At 40.1% G+C, this 23,031-nt stretch overlaps 1 pseudogene; it reads right to left on the bottom strand.

Moving 5' to 3' along the window:
- Positions 1 to 23,031, bottom strand: part of LOC128577064 (histone-lysine N-methyltransferase PRDM7-like) — an 85,097-nt pseudogene that overhangs the window by 25,754 nt on the left and 36,312 nt on the right.

The following is a 23,031-nucleotide window of genomic DNA, read 5'->3' on the forward strand; positions in this document are numbered from 1 at the left end:
ACTACAGATGCCTAATTCACTTTCACTTTCTGGCTGTTCCCATTATCCTATTCCACTCCCAAACTTCTTACTTATGACACAGTTCATTCGTACATTCATTCATTCACAAAAGATTTGTTGAGGGCACACTACATGATTGGCATGGAGCAAAGGCCGGGGCACTAAGAAAGCATGGTCTCCATTATCACAGATGGATTTCCCAGACACCTTGCATGTATCGATTCTTTTCTATTTGATGTCATGCTTTCACACAATCCATGAGGTGTGTATCCTTACCTTCTTTTTACAGATGAGCATTCAGGAGGTCTGAAAAGTTAGAACATTATCCCAAGGCCCCAATGCTCCTATGCGGATTATAACCCAAGTGTGTGACTTTAACGTGAATGTTCTTACTTGCTATTCAGTACTGCACCCAACTTCTGGTCTCACAGCTTAGTCCAGCTTAAGCCCAGGCCTATCCAAAGTCAACCCCGTATATCTAGACCATACTCATCAACCTTCTAAAGCATCTAGAGAGACTAAAGTTCCCCAATTATTTTCTCTTACCTGACTTCCGTCTAGAGTGCTGTCCAGAGGCACTTGCTTCTCCGGGAGGGGACACACGTTTCCGGTGCTGCTCTGAGCCACTAGTGTTCGATGAACTCACTGGTCCTGACAATTCCTTCAGACTAGACTCGTGACTTAATGGTGCCCTGGGCATTCCCTTTCATGTGACAGTCACATATTAAAAGACAACATGCATTTCTTTAGTTATTTAGGGCTTGCAGTGTGTTTTCACATGCATGACTTTAGTTAATGCTTCAATAATCATTAGAAATGGCCATGTGTGGTGGCTCATGCCTGTAATCCTAGCACTCCGGGAGGCCAAGGAGGGTGAATTGCCTGAGCTCAGGAGATCCAGACCAGCCTGAGCAAGAGTAAGACTGTGTTTCTACTAAAAATAGAAAAACTAGCCAGGTGTAGTGGTGGGTACCTGTAGCCCCAGCTACTCGGGAGGCTGAGGCAAGAGGATCACTGGAGCCCAGGAGTTTGAGTTTGCCGTGAGCTGTGACACCACAGTACTCCACTCAGGGTGACTCTGTGAGACTCCGTTTCCAAAATAAATAAACGAACGAACAAACAAACAAGTCAATAATAACACTTAGAAATGCCCAGGGGTCTGAATCCTAGAGGAAATAGGGAGGGCTTAAGTGGGCAGCAAGCCCAGGACTAGAGCCCATGTCTTATGGCTCTGTCCCTTCAACTTTCTTTCAAACTGTGCCATATACGTGAAGGCAAAATAGGGAGGATGCTTGGGAAGACTAGCTGGAGAACTGACAGGTCTGTGCAGGAACAGGTAAAGGTGGGTATTTGATGGAAGGAGAAAGAAAAGCACAAAGGGGCAAAATACATCTGGAAAATGAAGCAAGAGAGCAGTGAGGTTGGGAAGAAATGCTTGGCAAAAGTGTCTCTAGACAACTAAGAAAGGGATGCTACAAGTCCCAAATTGCCATGTCCTGGAAAGAATATTTGACTTTGGAATTAGATTAGTTGGGTTCTTTTCCAATTCTGCTTGAAGTGGGGTGTGCCATCAGCCAGTTCTCTTCAGTTTCCTGATCCATAAATTGCCATACATGCTAATTTTTAGTGTCATAGTGAGCATCAAATGTAATAATTTTGGCCAAAGTGTTTTGTGAGCTATATAACAATATAAATGTCAGAGTCATAATTTTCCTCGTGGTCTGGATACTAATTATCCTTCTCAATCATCTCTGCAGTTTCAGTCTAACTCAAAGATACTATCTGCAGCATTCTATGATCCTGTTACTTGTTCTTTAATTTGTATGTTTGGAATCACTCGTTCAGAAAACACTCAAGGGATGCTCACAGCGCTCACTATGCAAAGGCAGCGGGTTGAAACAAGTGATTCCAAACAGCCTGAGAGTGGCCTAAATAGAGCCTAGAGGAGGGAGCCATTATTTCCTCCTACAGGAATAAGCATTTGGAATCAGTTCCAGAAGAATATATTTCTACTGAATAGTGTATTACTTATAGGAAGTCCTAAGTTACTTATTCGTTGCTTGTTCAGTCTTCATACCTGAAGCTCCTCAGGGATGGAACTTGGTTGCTTTTTGCCAGAATGAGTCCCTTAAGAGGAGAGCAACCTCACCCATTGTCATCTGGGACAATCCCCAGTACACCCTGTCTGTATATCTGTGAGCTTCCCTGGGTCAGTTCGTCTTCCTGCATCTCTCACTTGACCATAACCTCAGAGGAAACTGAGGTTGGAAACTCAGTCAGATGAATAACACAGGAATAAGACAGAATAAACTTTATAAAACAATGAACCTTTTCGTGATCTTCTAAGTGCTTTAGGGAAGTTTTAGATTAGAGTGAAGAAACCCTAAATGTGATCTCAGGTGCATAAGTGAATGTTTTTGTACTACAGCTTCCTCATTCATAACATAGCTATAGTTTAGTGCCTACTTCACAGGGTTGTTGATAGGTTTCAGTGAATTTCTTCAAGTGAAATGCTTAAAATAATTCTAAAGGATTTCAAAAATAAACAATGATAGCAATTATTGCTACTGTTCTTATTAACTATTAAAATTATGATGATAATGTGAAACACTGTGCTAAAGAAACCTGGAAAGGATGGGAGCAGTTTCAGGACACTGTGCATTGTCTTTCTCTTACTTGTGTTTGGGTCCCTGTAGAAGACTGTCTTGTCAGTAGGGTTTGGAAGACGCTCACCTACTGAAGTTTACTCTGTTCCATTCTGAAGGCGATCCAAGGGTGTTTGACTAAAAGGTGATGAGAAATCAGTGGTTTGTTCGGTAAATGATTCCAGACTCTGGAGAGTCTTGTTAGAAACACAGGTTTCTGAACCAGAGAGTGATAATTCCAAGTATTAAACAAGGATGATTAAAAAATATTTTCTCAAATTTCCTGAAGATCTATGGGTCTCTTGGAGGCGTTGCTAATTTTCTTCAAAGTGTTCTTTTAAAATAGGCAAAACTCCATCTCTGCTTCACCCTACGTTCACTAGGTATCTATGATATTTATTTATTTTTTTTAAAGAAATTGACTGGAGCGAGGGGTAGTGGCATGCACCTGAAATCCCAGCTACCGGGGAGGCTGAAGTAAGAGGATTGCTTGAATGCAGAAGGATGAGACTAGCTTGGAAAACATAATAACACCCATCTTTAGAAAAATAAAAATAAAATAAAATAAATTGTCCTTTCATGACAAATACACTGAACAAACTAGGAACACAAGGAAATTACCAGCCATGCACAGTGGCTCATGCCAGCAATTCTAGCACTTTGGGAGGCTGAGGTAGGTTGGTCACCTGAGCTTACGATTTAGACCAGACTAAGCAAGAGTGCGACCTCATCTCTACTAAAAAATGAAGAAAGTAACCAGTCACTATGGTGGGTGCCTGTGGTCCCAGCTACTTGGGAAGCTGAGCTCAGGCGGGAAGATCTCTCTCTCTCTCTCTTTTTTTTTTTTTTTTGCAGTTTTTGGCCAGGGCCTGGTTTGAACCTGCCACCTCCAGTATGTGGGGCCAGGGCCCTACTCCTTTGAGCTACATGTGCAGACCAGGAAGATATCTTGAGACCAAGAATTTGAGGTTGAGTTGAGCTATAGTACCACAGCACTCTACCCAGGCAGACTGAGAGAGACTCTGTCAGGAAAGGGAAGGGAAGGGAAAGGAGAAAGAAAGCTATGGGAATAAAAACAGTACTCCCTCACATAAACTCAGATATACAGACCAATGGAATGGAATAGAGAAGCCAGAAATAAACCCTCGCATATAGGGTCCCATGATCTTTGCCAAGGATGCCAAACCACACAATGGGGGAAAAGGAAAGTCTCTTCAAAGAAATAGTGCTGAAAAACTGGATAACCATATGCAAAAGAATGAAAATGGATTCTTACTATACACCATTTATAAAACTTAACTCAAAATGGATTAAAGCCTGAAATTGAAGACCTAAAAGTATAAAACTCCAAAAGGAAAACATTGGGGAAAAAGCTTCATGACATTGAAATGAGCAATGATTTTTCGGACATGATATGAAAAGTATGAACAACAAAAGCAAAAATATTTTAATATTAGTATGTTCTCTTTCTCTCTGGGCTGTTTTGCGTATAGTTCACAAGACATACAATCATCCTTCAAAACTCAGTTCCAGAGTCACCTTTCCCAGAAAACATATCATGACCATCCTAGTCACTTCTGCTGTATTATTTTCTTCATGTGACTGTATTTATTTGTCGCATTTTTATTATTAAAATTCTTCAAAATTGGGCAGCGCCTGTGGGTCAGTGGGTAGGGTGCCAGCCCCATATACTGAGGGTGGTGGGTCCAAACCCGGCCCCGGCCAAACTGTAACAAGAAATAGCCAGGTGTTGTGGTGGGTGCCTATAGTCCCAGCTACTGGGAGGCTGAGGCAAGAGAATTACCTAAGCCCAAGAGCTGGAGGTTGCTGTGAGCTGTGACGCCACAGCACTCTACAGAGTGCAACAGAGTGAAACTCTGTCTCTAAAAATAAATAAATAAATAAATAAATAAGAAACAAAATTCTTCAAAATTGTGTTTCTTCCATCACAGTGAAAGCTTTTAAAGAGAAGAATTGTGTTTATCTCAGTGAAAAAAAAATTGGTGCTATTTAATGTATGCGATTATGGTTGAATTAAAATTTTACAGGAGAATCATTAGGAAGACAGAACAGGGAAAAGAAAGCATCCAGACAAAGCAAATAGCATGTGCAGCAGCAGACGGGGTGGGGGGAGAGGGGAAGGATGTTTGAGGACTATTGTTCAGCTTGTCAGGGGCAGGGTGGGAGGGGAGTAGCAGGAGAAGAGATGAAGGCCTTGAATTGGATCTGGATTACAAAAGGCTTTATTCTCTGTGTAAGGAGTTTTTGTGCCGTATCTCTTGACACTAGCATGCTACTTAGTGAAGGATTTTAAGAGAAGAATGGTATCATCAGATTTCTGTTTCATAAATATGACTTTGTCAGCAGCCTGAAAGTGAATTAGATGAGTAGAATGTGTACAAAACAAGAGATAGGGCGATCATTTAAGAACCCTTGCAGTTGGCCAGGTAACAGGTGATGAAGCACCAAAATAATAAAAGCAGGGAGTAAATGATTTATAAACAAAGAAGTTAACATTTGAGTTGGATCTCTAAACATGTGGGAGAGTCCCCAGGGAATGGAGCAGGTAAAGGGCATGCAGAGTAATTAGACTCTGAAAATACACGATGTTTAGGGAATAGGATAGGCTGTGTGGGAGGAGATGAGTGAGAAGGGGGTGAGAGAGAATCTGGAGCTATAGCGAGAGAGGTTTTCTGTGCCAGTCTAATAATTTAGATAAACAAACTAAGATGACCTGAGGATTAAGGAAAATATATATTCAGAATACAAGCATACCTCAGAGATATTCTGGGTTCAGTCCCATCCCACCTCAAAAAGTGAATATTACAATAGAGCAAGTTACACTAATTTTTTTGTCTCCCAGTACATTTATTATTGGGTTACTTTTATGTTGCGTTTATATTATACCATAGTCTATTAAGTGTGCAGTAGCATTATGTCTAAGAAAACAATACCCATACTTTAATTTACTTAATTGCTAAAAAATACTTTTTATTTTTATTTTTTGCAGTTTTTGGCCAGGGCCAGGTTTGAACCCACCACCTCCAGTATATTGGGCCACCGCCTCCTTGAGCCACAGATGCCACCCTATTACTAAAAAATACTGATGATTATCTGAGCCTTCAGGAAATCGTAATCATTTTGCTTGTGGAAGGTCTTGCCTTGATGATAATGGCTGCTGGACTAATCAGAGTGATGGTTGCTGAAGGTTAAGATAGGTGTAGCAGTTTCTTAAAATAAGACAGCACTGGGTGGCGCCTGTGGCTCAGTCGGTAAGGCGCCGGCCCCATATACTGAGGGTGATGGGTTCAAACCCGGCCCCAGCCAAACTGCAACCAAAAAATAGCCGGGCACTGTGGCAGGTGCCTGTAGTCCCAGCTACTTGGGTGGCTGAGGCAAGGGAATCGCTTAAGCCCAGAAGTTGGAGGTTGCTGTGAGCTGTGTGAGGCCACGGCACTCTACTGAGGGCCATAAAGTGAGACTCTGTCTCTACAAAAAAAAGAAAAAAAAAAAAAAAAGACAGCAATGAGGTTTGCCTCAATGATTGATTCTTTCTTTCACAAAAGGTTTCTCTGGGGTATGTGATGCTATTTGATAGCATTTTACCTACAATAAGACTTCTTTCAAAATTGGCATCAGTCTTCTCAAACCCTGCTGCTGCTTTATCAATGAAGTTTATGGAATACTAAATCCTTTGTTGTCATTTTCTTGGTGTTGACAGCATCTTGAGAGTCAATTCCATCTCAAGAAAGCATTTTCTTGACTTATCCATAAGAAGCAACTCCTCATTTGTTAAAGTTTGATCATAAGATTGCAGAATTTCTGTCCATCTTTCAGCTCCACTTCCAATTCTAGTTCTCTTAGTATTTCTATCACATCTGCAGTTAACTTCCCTACTGAAGTCTTTTTTTTTTTTTTTGAGACAGAGCCTTATTATGTCACCCTCACTAGAGTGCTGTGGTGTCATAGCTCACAGCTATCTCAACCTCTTGGGCTGAAGCAATTCTCTTGCCTCAGCCTCCCAAGTAGCTGGGACTACAGGTGCCTTCCACAACTCCTGGCTATTTTTTTGTTGTAATTGTCATTGTTGCTTGGTAGTTCTGGGCTGGGTTTGAACCCACCAGCTCTGGTGTATATGGCTGGTGCTCTAGCCGCTGAGCTATAGGCGCTGATCCCCTACTGAAGTCTTAAAGCCCTCAAAGTCATCCATGAGGGTTGGAATCATCTTCTTCCAAACTCCTGTTAAAGTTAATATTTTGGCCTTCTCCCATGAATCACAAATGTTCTTAAGTCACGTAGAATGGTGAATCCTGTTTACAAAGTTTGCATTTTACTTTACCCAAATCCAACAGAGGAGCTACTCTCTTTTACAGGTATAGACTTAAAACACATATTTCTTCAGTAATAATACTTAAAAGTCAAAATTAATTCTTGATCCACAGGCTACAGAATGGATGTTTTGTTAGCATGTAGGAAAACATTTATTTCCTTATATATTGCCTTGGTGACCCAGGTGCATTTTCGGTGAGCAGGATCTTTTTTTCTGAGCAGTAGATCTCAATAGTAGGCTTCAAATATTTAGTAAACCATTCTGTAAACAGACATGCTGTCATCTAGGCTTTGTTCTATTTCTAGAACACAGGCAGAGTAGATTTAGCATTATTCTTAAGGGCCCGAGGATTTTCAGAATGGAAAATGAGCACTGGTTTCAATTTAAAGTCTCCAGTTACAATAGCCCCTAACAAGAGAGTCAGCCAGTCCTTTGAGGCTTTGAAGCCAGGCATTGACTTTTCCTCTAGGTTTGAAAGCCCTAGATGATGTCTTCTTCCAAAAGAAGACTATTTCCTACACATAGAAAAAAAATCTTTTGTGTAGTGAATGGAATCACCTTTATGAATAATCTTAGCTTGATTTTCTGGATAACTTGCAGCTTCCCCTTAACCTTTCCCTTTTATGTTATAAAGATGGCTTCTTTCCTTCAACTTCATGAACCGACATCAGCTACCTTCCCACCTTTTTTTTTTACCTTCCCACTTTTTTCCTGCAACTTCCTCACTTCTCTCAGCCATCACAGAACTGAGTTAGGGCCTTGCTCTGGGTTAGATTTTGGCTTAATAGGAATTAAGTGGTTATCCAGATTACTAAAATTTTGCCTGTATTAACAATAAAGCTGTTTCACTTTCTTATAATTTACGTATTCACTGGAGTAACAATTTCCTTTTATTTCAATAACTGCTCTTTACATTTAATAACAAGTCTGTTTGGTATAACAGGCCTACCTTTTGGCCTTTCTGCTTTCAACCTTCCTCACTAAGTTTAATCACTTCTAGCTTTTGATTTAAAAGAGAATTGTGACTCTTCTTTTCACTTGAACACTTAAAGCTTATTTCAGGGTTATTAATTGGCCTAGTTTCAATATTGTTTTGTCTCAGGAAATAGAAAGGCCAGATGAGAAGAAGAGAGATGGAGGAACTGCCTTTTGGTGGAGTAGTCAACAACTTAACACATTTATCATTTAAGTTTGCCATCTTATATAGGTACAGTTTGAGATGCCCCAAAACAATTAAAATAGTAACATCAAAGATCACTGATTGGTTATGTGTGGTGGCTTATGCCTATAATCCTAGCACTCTGGGAGGCTGAGGCATTAGGATAGCTGGAGCTCAGGAGTTCAAGACCAGCCTGAGCAAAAGTGAGACCCCATCTCTACTAAAAAGAAAAAAGTTGACCAGACATGATAGTACATGCCTATAGCTGCAGCTACTTAGTCAGGTGAGGCAAGAGGATCACTTGAGCCCAGCAGCCTGGGCTTGCAGTTAACTATAATGACACCACTGCGCTCTACCCAGAGTGACAGAGTGAGACTTTGACAGAGGGGGAAAAAAAGATCATTGACTACAGATCACCATAACAGATATAGTAATAATGAAAAATTTTGAAATATTGTGAAGTGCCATAAAACAAGGTATGCCTGTATGAGTTACTTAATATTCATAGCCTCAAAGTTCATTTACTACATGTCATTGTCTCTAATACTCTAGTTTACCACTGTTGATATGGATTAAAAAATATATTGTACTGCAACAGAAAGTCTACGAAATGATCCATATCAGTGATAAAGGTAGCCTTCCATTTGAGACTCTTTTTAAAAATTACTTATGGAGCAGAGAGAAGGAAGGAGGGAGGAGGGTGGAGTCTTGGTGTGTGCCACACCTTTTGGGGGCAAGACATAATTGTAAGAGGGACTTTACCTAACAAATGCGATCAGTGTAACCTGGTTTCTTGTACCCTCAATGAATTCCCAACAATAAATTAAAGAAATGCAAATGAAGAGGCATCATTAAAACTAGAAAGAATGAAAGAAGATGCCTGTTTTTAATTAAAAAAATTATTTATGGGTATTACTTTTTGGAGACAAGGTCTCGATCTGTTGCCCAGGTTAGAGTGCAGTGGCATGGTCATAGCTCACTCTAACATCAGAACTTCAAGGTTCAAATAATCCTCCTGGCTCAGCCTCTTCAGTAGCTCAGACTACAGATATTTGCCACAGACCTAGCTTTTTGTTTTTTTTTTTTTTTTTTTAGAGATGGAGTCTCACTATGTTGCCTAGGTTGCTGGTCTTGAACTCCTGGCCACAAGTAGTCATCCTGCCTTGGCCTTCTAAAGTGCTAGGATTGCAGGTGTGAGCCAACATGCTTGGCCTCATTTGAGATTCTTTTAAAAAAAGAAAAGACTAAAGAAAGCTTTGTATAATATTATATTTTTGTATATTCATATATTAGTTATATTAAACTCTTGTTTCCTAAGTGCTATTGCAAAATTTTAATCTGTTGTAGTTCAAGATCATCTTTTCAGTGAATACAAATGGTTTTCTATTTTTAATGTTCTCATTATCTTTAACATCATCTAGATACAGTATCTCTAAGAACAGGGGATGCTTGGCACTACACTTGAAGATATCGCCCAATTCTTTTTTTTTTTTTAGAGACAGTCTCACTTTATCACCCTCGGTAGAGTGCTGTGGCACAGCTCACAGCAACCTTCAGCTCCTGGGCTTAGGTGATTATCTTGCCTCAGCCTCCCGAATAGCCTGGACAACAGACACCCACCACAACACCGGCTATTTTTTGTTGCAGTTTGGCTGGGACTGGGTTTGAACCCACCACCCTCAGTATATGGGGCCGGTGCCCTAATCACTAAGCCACAGGCACTGCCCATATATTGCCCAATTCTTACATCAAGAGGAAAGATTAGACTCAGTAAGACACCATTTTATTTCATTGTAATCTTTTCTGTAAAATCCATTTTTAAGTTAATATGTATTTGGCCCCTTTAAAATGTTTTCCTAAGTATGAAGATGCATAAAACCTAAAGAATAGTCTTGGTTGTAATATAAATATATATAGTTAGTCCTCCGTATCTGTGGATTCTTCATCCGTGGATTCAGCCAACCACAGATTGAAAATATTCAGGGGAAAAATGGATATGGTTGTGTCTGTGCTGAAAACATACAGACTTTTCCCCCTTGTCATTATTTCCCAAATAGGGCAGTGTAATAACTAACTACATAGCATTTACATTGTATTAGGTATTATAAGTATTTAGAGATGATTTAAAGTATGGGGGCTGTCCATAGGTTATTTACTCCATTTTATATAAAGGATTTGAGCATTCATGGATATTATTATCCAAGAGAGAGTTCTAGAAACAATAATCCCAAATAGCCCAGGGCCCATCCCAGTGTGTGCGTGAGTATATGTTAAATATAAATTTTGCCTTTTAAATTTTCTAAACTCAAAATAATATCTTGGTATTTTTTATAAATGCACTTAGTAGTTTAATTTTTAGCTTCATGTTTGGAATTATTTATCTTATAGTTATAAACTTGTGAATCTTATGGATTTTTCTGCTTTTTAAATGTCGGTATATTGGATATGACATGCCATTAGATAGAATATCAATGTATGTCTTCTGTTTTTATATTAGACCCAAGTGGGTGAGTTCCTGGGAGATAATGATAAATTTAACAAAGAAGTCATGTATGCATACGTGGACCAACGTGACTTTTCTGCAAAGGACTTCATTTCAGATCTTTGTAAGTTTCTGGAAGGATTCTGTCTCCCAGGGGAAGGTCGGAAAATTAATTGATTAATGGAAAAATTTGCTGCAAGATACCTAGAAGGCAACCAAGGGTAAATAAGATTCAAATGTGTATTGATTGTCAGCTACATCTAAGACACTGTGCTCGGGAGCACCAAGGGATTTCGAGATAATAGGACATAATCCCTTGCCTTAGAGAATTTAGATCGTCTATGATCTGGAAATGATAAGACAAATCCATGAAAAATTGTAACGTGAGATAGAGTATAAGAGAAATTTCCTGAGAAAGAAAATTAAAAGTGTTGTGGGGTTTTCGATGAGTTATTTAAATGAAACAATGAAACAGTAAAAGTTTATAACATGATACATTAATTTTTTCAGACAAATCCTTTTTGCTAGCGCAGATACTGCTTATGTTTTGGCTTACTCAATTACCATGTTGACCACAGACCTTCATAGTCCTCAGGTATGTTTTCTTCCAAGTCAGTTTTACAATAAGTAGTACTTTTGAATTCACTAAGAAATAATTGAAATTTTAATCTTATTCCAGCGGGTCATGACCCCTTTGTGGGTCAAACGACCCTTTCACAGAGGTCGCCAAAGACCATCCTGCATATGAGGTATTTACGATTCATAATAGTAGCAAAATTACAATTATGAAGTAGCAACTAAAATAATTTTATGGTTGGAGGTTACCACATCATGAGGAACTACATTAAAGGGTTGCAGCATTAGGATGGTTGAGAACTACTGTCTTATTCAATTAAATCAATAATCTTACACCAATCACCAAATTGAGATATTAAATCTGAGTTGGTATACATTTTACAAAAGGAATTTTTGGTAGTAACTCCTTTTAAAAAATTTTTAATTTTATTGGCATTCAAAATTCATATCGTTCTTTAAGTATATTTTTGTTATTTTTAAACTTTAAAATATTAAGAGAGTACAGGTTTTTTTTTTATTAAATCATAGCTGTGTACAATAATGCAACCATGAGGTACAATGTTCTGGTTTTATATACAGTTTGAAATATTTTCACCGAACTGGTTAACATAGCCTTCATGGCATTTTCTTAATTATTGTGTTCAAACCCTTATACTCTACACTTAGTAAATTTCACCAGAGAGTACAGGTGTTTTTGATACATGATTTGAATCAGGGCTGTAAAGGTGCCCATCACCCAAATAATGTTCATTGTACCCACTGGGTGGGTTTTTGCCTTTCCCTTCCTCCTCTCCCCCCACCTCTTGATTTCCAATGACTTTTACTTTCCTCTTGGTACTTGTGTGCCCATGGTTAATTCCAATTTATTAGAAAATACATGCGGTATTTGTTTTTTAGAATATTGGTCACCAGTTCCTTCCAAATTACTGCAAAAGGCATTAATTCATTCTTTTTAATGGCTGAGTATTACTCCCTGGTGTACAAATACTACATTTTGTTAATCCACTCATGAATTGATGGGCACTTGGGTTGATTACACATCTTTGCTATTGTGAATTGTGCTGCAGTAAACATTCGAGTGCAGGTGTTTTTTTGATAAAATGACTTCTCTTCCTTTTGGTAGATACCCAGTAGTAGGATTGCTAGATGAAATGGTAGGTTTACTTTTAGTTCTTTTTTTTTAATTTTTTTTATTAAATCATAACTGTATACATTGATATGATCATGGGGCATCATACACTCGCTTCATAGACCATTTGACACATTTTTATCGCAGTGGTTAACATAGCCTTTCTGACGTTATCTCAGTTACTGTGCCAAAACCTTTACATTCTACATCTACCAAGTTTCGCAAATACCCCTGTAAGATGCACCACAGGTGTGATCCCACCCATCCCCCTCCCTCTACGCACCCCCCCTTTCCCACTTCCCCCTATTGTTAAGTTGTAACTGGGTTATAGCTTTCATGTGAGAGCCCCAAATTAGTTTCATAGTAGGGCTGAGTACATTGGGTACTTTTTCTTCCATTCTTGAGATACTTTACTAAGAGAATATGTTCCAGCTCCATCCATGTAAACATGAAAGAGGTAAAGTCTCCATCTTTCTTTAAGGCTGCATAGTATTCCATGGTGTACATATACCACAATTTATTAATCCATCGTGGATAGATGGGCACTTGGGCTTTTTCCATGACTTAGCTATTATGAATTGGGCTGCAATAAACATTCTGGAACAAATATCTTTGTTATGTTGTGATTTTTGGTCTTCTGGGTATATGCCCAGCAGAGGAATTACAGGATTGAATGGCAGATCTATTTTTAGATCTCTGAGTGTGCTCCATATATCTTTCCAAAAGGAATGTATTAATTTGCATTCCCACCAGCAGTGCAGAAGTGTTCCCTTTTCTCCGCAACCACGCCAACATCTCTGGTCTTGAGATTTTGTGATATAGGCTAGTCTCATTGGAGTTAGATGATATCTCAAGGTAGTTTTGATTTGCATTTCTCTGATGATTAAAGATGATGAGCATTTTTTCATATGTCTGAAGGCCGTGCGCCTGTCTTCTTCAGAGAAGTTTCTCTTCAAATCCCTTGCCCAGCCTGCGATGGGATCCCTTGTTTTTTTCTTGCTGATGCGTTTGAGTTCTCTGTGGATCCACAGAGAACCAGAATCTACTTTTAGTTCTTTATGGAATCTCCATACTGTTTTCCATAGAGGTTGTACTAATTTGTAGTTCCACCAACAGTCTTCCTTTATCTGTGCATCCATGCCAGAATTTATTGTTTCTGGATGTTTAAATAAAAGCCATTCTAACAGGAGTAAGGTGATATCTCATTATGGTTTTAATTTCCATTTTCCTGATTGTTGGGGCCTGGGACTGGCCAGGTCTCTGGCCCGGCTTGTCTATCATTTGCACTCGGACCACTGTGTTATCTTGCTCAGGGACAATTACCCTTAGGTGCCTGAGGGCTATTTGCCTTAGCAGAGAGAGAGAGAGAGAGAGAGAGGGAGAGAGAGAGAGAAACAGTCTGTGAGGGAGAGAAACAGTTTTAGTAAGAGAGTAAATCTTAAATGCACGCGCCCTGACTGCCTTCTCCTGCAGCGCCTTATAGATGTAATGCTGTGGCTACTTGCACCATAGGTGTAGAGACCGCCAGTCACTGATGTTCTCATCTCCTGAACTCTCACGTTAAGAAGAGTAGAATCCGGGCAGTGCCTGTGGCTCAGAGGAGTAGGCGCCAGCCCCATATGCCAGAGGTGGCGGGTTCAAACCCATACCTGGCCAAAAACTACAAAAAAAAAAAAAAAAAAAGGGCGGCACCTGTGGCTCAGTCGGTAAGGCACTGGCCCCATATGCCGAGGGTGGCGGGTTCAAACCCGGCCCCGGCCAAACTGCAACCAAAAAATAGCCAGGCGTTGTGGCGGGCGCCTGTAGTCCCAGCTACTCGGGAGGCTGAGGCAGGAGAATCGCTTAAGCCCAGGAGTTGGAGGTTGCTGTGAGCTGTGTGAGGCCACGGCACTCTACCGAGGGCCATAAAGTGAGACTCTGTCTCTACAAAAAAAAAATAAATAAAAAAAAAATTAAAAAAAAAAAGAAGAGTAGAATCCCTTCCCTATGCCCTAATCACCAAGGTGTTATATTACGGAGATGTTACCAGTGTTTCTTATAATTACAAAGCGTTCCAAGCCTTGCTCTTGCTTCTCCTACCTATGAAACTATAGGATCTGCTACACCTGATGATTAGTGGTGTTGAGCATTTTTTCATATATTGACCATTTGTCTATCTTCTTTTGGAAACCTTCTGTTCATTTTTGATAGTGATTCTAATTAGACTTTAAAAATATGTCTGTATGTGTTATTCTCATGAATGTTAACTATTTTAAACTTCAGACAAATTTTAATCAATCTAGAAAGATAGGTCTTCTGTCTATATTGGTCACAATATGGAGAAACACTATATATAAATATCATTTTTTAATGTTTCAAACTTAAACAGTGGAGAGATTAGCATAAAGAACTCTTTTGTATCCATCACACAGCTTCCACCATTATCCTTGTATGGCCAATCTTATTCTACCTATTTCCTTTCCCTCCCCCACATAATTTTGAAGCAAATCCCAGGTATCTCACCATTTTATTATCTGTATTTATTTCATATATATCTCTAAAAGATAAGTTTAAGCATAACCACAATACCATCATACCTAAGATAGTAACAATAATTTAAAAATATCTGATATCTAGGAAATGTTCAAATTTCATTTGCCTCACAAAACTTGTAATTCCTCCTTAGATATTAAAGAAATGCCACCTATTTTTGATATGTACTAAAAAAAGTTTTTTTAATGTTTTAGTATTTTTTTGCTTAGTTTTTAAAAATACACCTTTGATATCATTGGGTAAAATTATATTACTTCTCTTACCCCATTGTCCCAGCCCCTGAAAAACATCAGTCTACTTTCTGTTTCCATGGATTTATTCATTCTGGATTTTTCATATAAGCAAAATCTTATAATATGTGACCTTTTGTGTCTGGGTTCTAGGATTGTTTTTAATTGGTGACAGTTGGTGATATTTATTATTTGATAGTAAACATCAAAATAGCACTTTAAAATGCTTTATATCTTAAATGCTAGTAGTGTTTATTGTTTCAGATGTAGCCAGTGAAAAACAAAGAAGATTTCTGTATAACTTAGAAATGGAACAGATAGCCAAGACAGCTAAAGCTCTCATGGAGGCCGTGAGCCATGTTCAAGCACCTTTTACAAGTGCAACACATTTGGAGCATGTGAGGCCCATATTTAAGGTTAGAATTTCTAGTAACTTAATTGCAGTATACATTTCCATATTATTTTGTTCAGCATAATTTTAAGTTAAAGAAGTATAGTGATACAGCACATCAGTGTAGACCTGGAAGCTATAGCCTTGTTATTTAAGGACATGGTATATACAAATTTTCTGTTATTTAAGAAGAACAAGAAGAGTTATGCTTAACTCTTAAGTCATAACTTAACTGGTATGCAATCTTAGGAATTGAGAATAGAAAAATTTTAGAAAATGATCATTAATCTTTGGCCTGTTTTTCTCTAAATGAGTTACACATAAACCTTTGGAGTTATTCTAATTCAGATTTTTTTTTTTTAGAGTCTCAAGCTGTCACCTTGGGTACAGTGCTGTGGCATCATAGCTCACAGCAACCTCCACCTCTTGGGCTCAAGCCATCCTCTTGCCTCCGTTTTTCTATTTTTAGTAGAGATGGGGGTCTCGCTTTTGACCAGGCTGGTTTCAAACTGGTTCTAATTCAGATTTCAAAGTGATATTGACACTCTTGTTCTCTCATGGTGCTTCCAGCCCAGGCACTAATTTGAGATTTCTGAGTATGCCTGCAGCCTAGAAAGTAGGGTCGAGAACAAAAGGCAACATTGTGTTTGTAGGGTGATTTTGTGAAAATAAAACATGTTGGTTCTTTGAATTTAATTTTGCATTCCTTCTTCATTCTTCTATTATTGTTTTCTATTATTCCTCCAAATTCTAGAATGAGTAATCAGTGGATTAAAAGGGTTGTTGGGAAGTGGAAAAGCATCTAATCAAGTCTGAAAAGAGAAAGGGAGTAAATTATATTCTAGTTTACGAGGCAGTATATAGTATGATCATCTGTGGAGCATGTGAGGCCCATAATTCACATGCTAGAAGATCCATGTGAAGATGGATCATAATTCAAGTTCTCATTCTTGAACATATGGGCAGTAAAAGATTACTACAAGATTCCTGTGCTGCTTTCAGCTCTACCATTTTCTTCAAGGTCTATGTGATATGGTATTTCTAAAAGTGGATCAAGAATTATGGGATGAAAGTTAGGGAGCCAGGGATGCATGTTAGAAGGAATAGTGGCGTGTAACTGGTCTTACCTTTTAGAATGATACAGAAAATCATGTTGAAATAGAAGAAACACATTTTTTTATTATTATGAAATACATTTTATAAAGAAGTGTTGGTTTTGTTTTAAATAATCATATGTCCTTATTTTGTTTATCTTTTCAAATAATGTTTTCTTGATGGGGAGGTGGATTGTATAGAAGATTACAAAACAAAAATAATAAGGAGCAAACCATAATTCTACCACTCAGGAAAAATTTCTTTTACTATGTCTATATACTACTTTTCTATCTTAAACAGTTATGCTCATACCATAGATTAAATTTTATATCTTGCTCTGTAGTCCCAGCTACTAGGGAGGCTGAGGCAAGAGAATCGCTTAAGCCCAGGAGTTGGAGGTTGCTGTGAGCTGTGTGATGCCATGGCACTCTACCGAGGGCCATAAAGTGAGACTCTGTCTCTAAAAAAAAAAAAAAAATTATATCTTGCTGTTTCTCATGTCAGTAATTTCCCAATTTCATGAACAGCCTTTGTAGTCTATTGTCTGAATTAGCTATAGTTTATTTAAACATCCTCTAAGCTAGAATTAAGAATATGTCCCCATTTCTGATGGTACTACCTTACTGCAGACATCTTATTTCTTTCTCTGATTATAGCAGCATTCTCCTAACAGGCATCCTCACGTCCACTTTTGTGTTCCTCTTATCCATTTACAGAGGCCAGAGTGATCTTTTTAAAATACGAAAATGCCACTTTATACTTAAAGCTAGTCATTGATTTTGCATGATACAATGAAGCCTAACACCCCTACAGGGTTTGCAGACCTTCTGTGGTCTGGCTCCACCTGCCTCTTCAACATCGTCTCTAGTTCCCTTCTGTCTTTACTATGCCACATTTATACCAGCATTCTTTCAATTTCTAGAAGGTATTTAAATCTTTTCAGGTCATTCATAGAAGGTATATCCTTTGTCTGGAATGTTCTTTCCTTTTTTACCTGAATGGTTTCTAGTTTAAATGTCAGAGAGTCCTGCCTCGACACCTCTAATCTAAGTTAGGTCCCACTATAACATAATGCTTTTCCTTCATTATATTTACAATAATTAATTACATACTGATGTTCCTCAGCTTACAGTGCGATTATGTCCCTATAAACACAGTATAAGTTGAAAATACTGTAAATCAAAAATGCATTTAGTGCAACTAACCTACCAAACATAGCTTATCCTAGCTTACCTTAAATATGCTCAGAACATTTACCTTACCCTACTGTTGAGTAAAATCATCTAACGATACAAAACCTATTTTATAAGGCCAGGTGTGGTGGCTCATGCCTATAATCCTAGCCCTCTGGGAGGCCAGGGTGGGTGGATCACTTGAGCTCACAACTTTGAGACCAGCCTGAGCAAGAGTGAGACTTTGTCTCTACTAAAAAGGAAAAACTAAGACAAGATGACAAACTCTTGAGCCCAAGAGTTTGAGATTGCTGTGAGCTATAATGCTATGGTACTCTACCAAGGGTGACAAAGTGAGACTCTGTCTCAAAAAAAAAAAAAAAAAAAAACAAACACCCTATTTTGTAGTAAAGTGTTACTATTGCATGTAACTCATTGAATATTGTACTGAAAATGAAAAATGGAATGGTTGTATGTAAACCATCATAAAGTTGAAAAATTGGAAGTTGAACCATCTAGGTCAGGGACCATCTGTTTATATATTATTTGTGTACATTATGAGCAAAGGACCATATCTACTTTCCCCAGTTTATAGCATACTTCCCAGCTTATGTTTAGTGCCCAATAAATAAGCATTGTCTGGGGGAAGGAATGAATAATAAAGCCCTAGAAAGTCATTTATAATATTAGGGAACATTTTTAAGAACCTTTTTACATGTTGCCAAATTGTATTCCAAAAGGTTGCTATAGTTATGACCAAACAATTTCACCGTTGCCTGAATATTAGGTGTAATTTGATAGGGAGGGATCATTGTCCTAATGGAGTCAGGAAATTTTTTCACTGGCTTAGGAACCATTTGTATTTGTTCTTGTATAAAATATAACTCAGGTTTCCCAACAGATTTGTTGTTTCTCTGTAATAGAATGTGTGATTTATTCCTTTAATGGGGTACTTTGTAGTTTGTAATACTACCGCACTGCATATGTTTGTCATGGCTTCTCTCTATAGTCACAGCCTGAGTATTGTAGATGAGGAAAAATGAGGTCCAGAGAGATGAAATAAGGGGCAGAGATAGGACTAGAACCTAGGTTCTGTGGCTAATGTTCCTTTGTTTAGAGATTACAAACTTTTACTTCTCAACTTGCTGAAGTTTAGAAATAAAACTCTGGGTAGCTTTGTTTGCCTTAGTAATACTAACAGCCTCATAGATCTTTGAAAAATTCCAGTTGCCATTTCTATAGCACACTGGTATAAATATTTTTCATTCTTTGGTGATATAGCTTTGCTTTGGCATGACTTACCAAAAGCAGATGAATCCTTTCTTATCAGACATTTTAAAGTTATGTGGCTAATTAGGATTTTAAAAGTAGCTCTTTTTTGTTTTATAGTATAACTTCATTAGGTATTCAGACTTTTGATAGTAAAATTTGACAAGTATTGGTGTCTTCCACAGTCTACAATGAAGGTGTGTTTCACTGGACTTTAAAAAAATACATTGTTGGCGCCGCCAGTTGCTCAGTGGTTAGGGTGCCAGCCACATACACCAAGGCTGGCGGGTTTGAACCCGGCCCAGGCCGGCTAAAACAACAATGACAACTGCAACCAAAAAATAACCGGGCATTGTGACAGGTGCCGGTAGTCCCAACTACTTGAGAGGCTCAGGCAAGAGAATCGCTTAAGCCCAGGAGTTTGAGGTTGCTGTGAGCTGTGACACCACAGTGCTCTACCCAGGACGACAGCTTGAGACTCTGTCTCAAAAAGAAAGTAAATTAGTAGGATGTACACACTCCAATTTGTACAAATAATCAATACATTGAATCCCATAATGGCATAAATGTATTCATGATCTATGTAGAAATGATTTAATAAAAAAAAATGGGTTCAACTATGAAGCAAAAAAAAAAAAAATCAAAACCAAAAATAATATATTGTCCAACTAGGAACCAGAGATATCACTGATGTCTCAATGTAAAATATTTGGTACTTAAAAAACTAGGCTAAATGATGTTCATGGAGCTGGCTTAAAGAAAACAGAATAATGTTTTTGTTGTAAGCAGGAAAATGAATAACATAATAGAGTCTTATTCAAAATAAAGACTCTGTGAAGTATTACAAGATACTAAGCTTATAAAGAGAGATGAGGAGACAAGATGGCGGACTGAACCCAGCTTTCAACAGAGGCTCCCGTCCAGAAGGAGAGTTAAGGGACAGGAATTTAGTAAGTATCCTGGTGGACTTGAGCCTCACCAAGAGAGAAGGTTGAAGAACGCACATCAACACAGCTGAGGCAAGCTGTGATCACAAGGACGCAAACAAAAGGTACAAAATCCACCACCAAGCGGACGGGAGTCCCCCTCCCCCATGGGACCGGCTCAAGAGCCCCACAATTAAACAAGCGGGCAGAAATTAAAGGCCTTCCCACTACCCTCCACGGGAGAGACCTTCTAAAAACTGGACCTACCTCCCCTACTGGGGTGCCGTGGCGTTCTCCTGCCGGGCATAAAACTGAATAAAACTTTAAAAATCCTTTGCCGGCAACCCTGAATCCCCAACACTCCCCTCCCGCCCACTGAGGTCTGGAGGCCAGTCCCCCAGGAGTTCGGATCCTTGAGTGATTTCTCAAGGGGAGTGGACAGTCCCCGAGTTGCAACTGGTCAGCATTGACTCTGAGGCACGCGAGTGAGGAGAGGGCACTGGGCTGAGGGGGAGTCACGCCTCGGCAGCACTTCCCTGTGGTGCGGTGCAACAGCCCTCCACGTGCATCAATACAGCCAGACATAAAACTGAATGAAACTCTAGCTTCCCCCCACCAACTCTCACTTGGGGTCTGTGGACCTGTCCCCCAGGAGTTCGGATTCTTGGGTGATTTCTCGAGGGGAGCGCACAGTGCCCGAGCCGCGACTGGTCAGCGCTGACTCTGAGACACGCGGGCGAGGAGAAAGCACTCTACTGAGGGGGAGTCACGCCTCGGCGGCACTTCCCTGCGGATTAGGTGCAGCAGCCCTCCACAGGCAACATTACGGGGCCGGGCACAAAACTGAATAAAACTCTAGCTTCCCCGCTGAGAGCTGAGAGCCCCTACTCTCACTGGGGATCTGGAGGCCTATCCCCCAGGAGTTTAGATCCTTGGGTGATTTCACGAGGGGAGTGCACAGTGCCTGAGCTGCGTCAGGTCAGCACTGACTCTGAGACACGTGAGCAAGGAGAGGGCACTCTGCTGAAGGGAAATCAAGCCTTGGTGGCACTTCCCTGTGGTGCGGTGCAACAGCCCTCCCCGGGCTGGTGTAAAACTGAATGAAACTCTAGCTTCCCCCCCACTCCCAATCGGGGTCTGGGGGCCTATCCCGCAAGAGTTCGGATTCTTGGGGGATCTCTTGAAGGGTGTGGACCCAGCATAAACTGCAGCCGCTCAGTGCTGACTCTGGGGCGCGAGATAGAGGAGAAAAGGGTCGGCTGAGTGCCCACACCAGAGCAGCAGTTCCCTGGAGGTAGATCAACAGCCGTTTTTTCTTTAACGGAAGAATGCTCACTTCTGGATATTCTGAGGCCACACCCCCTGTCTCCCTGGGCAACCAGAGGAGGCCACCGGTAAGTGGGGGATTTCCTGACACTGCTCACAAACCTGGGAAGCTTCCAGGGTGGGGCCGACCCAGAGAGGTGATTGGACGCAAACCTCCAGTAGCAAAGAGGACACAAACCTCCAGCAGCAAAGACGTTTGAACTCAGAACAGCCCGTCTTCTGTAGGCAATTTCGGCAGGAACAGAGACAGAACCCCGCAAAGTTGTCTGTTCTGTTCTGTTCTGTTAGCAGCATCCATCAGGGACGGGGCTAAGCCTGAGTGAACACCTCCTTCCCATCACCTGCATCAAGCACTCAAAGGTGTCAGGCCCCATCTCCTCCTGCTAGATAGCGGCAGTCTGCCGGGGCCTGGCAGACTTCCTTGAGATTCAGGCAGGTGCAAACCCCTGGAGTGTCTGTTCACTGCAGGCAACTGGGTTAGCCATCTGTGGAGATACCAGTGACTGGGTCCAATGGAGGGGCAAAGTAGGGAAGGAGACGTCAACCTTCCCAGACTGCTCTGTTTGCTGGGTGGCTCCTCCTGACTCCATGCTGCACTGGGGTGAGCCGTGTCAGAGGAGTCACCACGCCCCTGTGATCCAGTTCCTAGAGACCTCTTGAACTCTCCCACCCGAGACAGGTGCCGATTGAGACAGTTGATTTGGACCTTTTGAACTGGGCTAATAGACTGAGGACTTTTCAGGCGGTGCCCTGGGTGTGTGGTTGTAGGAAGGTTTGATTCTCCTTTTCCAACTGGGGCCAGAGGTGGGCGGGCGGGGTGACTTAATTGCTGATTTTTCCACACAGCTGAGACTTCAAGCCAGAGCAGAAGTTGCAATAGGATTGAACAGAAACCAGCTGAAAACGAGACAGAACCACTTTGCTCCACCACACCAGACAGGGCCCCAGTTTCTCAGGCCACAACACTGTACGGCCCCTCCATAAAGCCCCAGGGGAAAAACCAAAGGGAGTAAAATAACCATGGGGCGGAATCAGCGGAAAAACTCTGGTAACATGAATAACCAGAATAGATCAACCCCCCCAAGAAAAGATACAGCAGATGTGATTGAAGATCCCACTCATAAACAACTGGCTGAGATGTCAGAAATCGAATTCAGAATTTGGATTGCAGACAAGATTAATAAAATGGAATTAGGAATTCGAGGAGAAATTCAAAAGTTGTCTCAAGAATTTAACGAATTTAAAGACAAAACCACCAAAGACTTAGACACACTGAAGCAAGAATTTACAGCCCTCAAAGATATGAAAAATACAGTAGAATCCCTCAGCAACAGAATGGAGCAAGCAGAAGAAAGGATTTCTGACATTGAAGATAAAGTCTTCGAACGCTCCCAATCTCTCAAAGAGGAAGAGAAATGGAGAGCAAAAACGGATCACTCACTCAGAGAGCTCTCAGATAATTCGAAAAAAAGCAATATAAGAATTATAGGGATTTCTGAGAACGATGAAGTGGCCTCCAAGGGCACAGAGGCCCTTCTGCATGAAATTATGAAAGAAAATTTTCCAACCATGCCTAGAGAATCTGAAATTCAGATAGCAGACAGCTTCAGAACCCCAGCACGATTCAACCCCAATAAGTCATATCATAATTAGCTTCACTAAAGTTAACATGAAAGAGAAGATTCTCAAAGCAGTCCGGTGAAAGAAAACTATTACGTACAAAGGTAAGAATATTAGAATAACTGCAGATCTCTCTGCTGAAACTTTTC

This window comes from Nycticebus coucang, chromosome X (assembly GCF_027406575.1).
Source record: "Nycticebus coucang isolate mNycCou1 chromosome X, mNycCou1.pri, whole genome shotgun sequence".
In the NCBI taxonomy this organism is placed as follows: domain Eukaryota; kingdom Metazoa; phylum Chordata; class Mammalia; order Primates; family Lorisidae; genus Nycticebus; species Nycticebus coucang.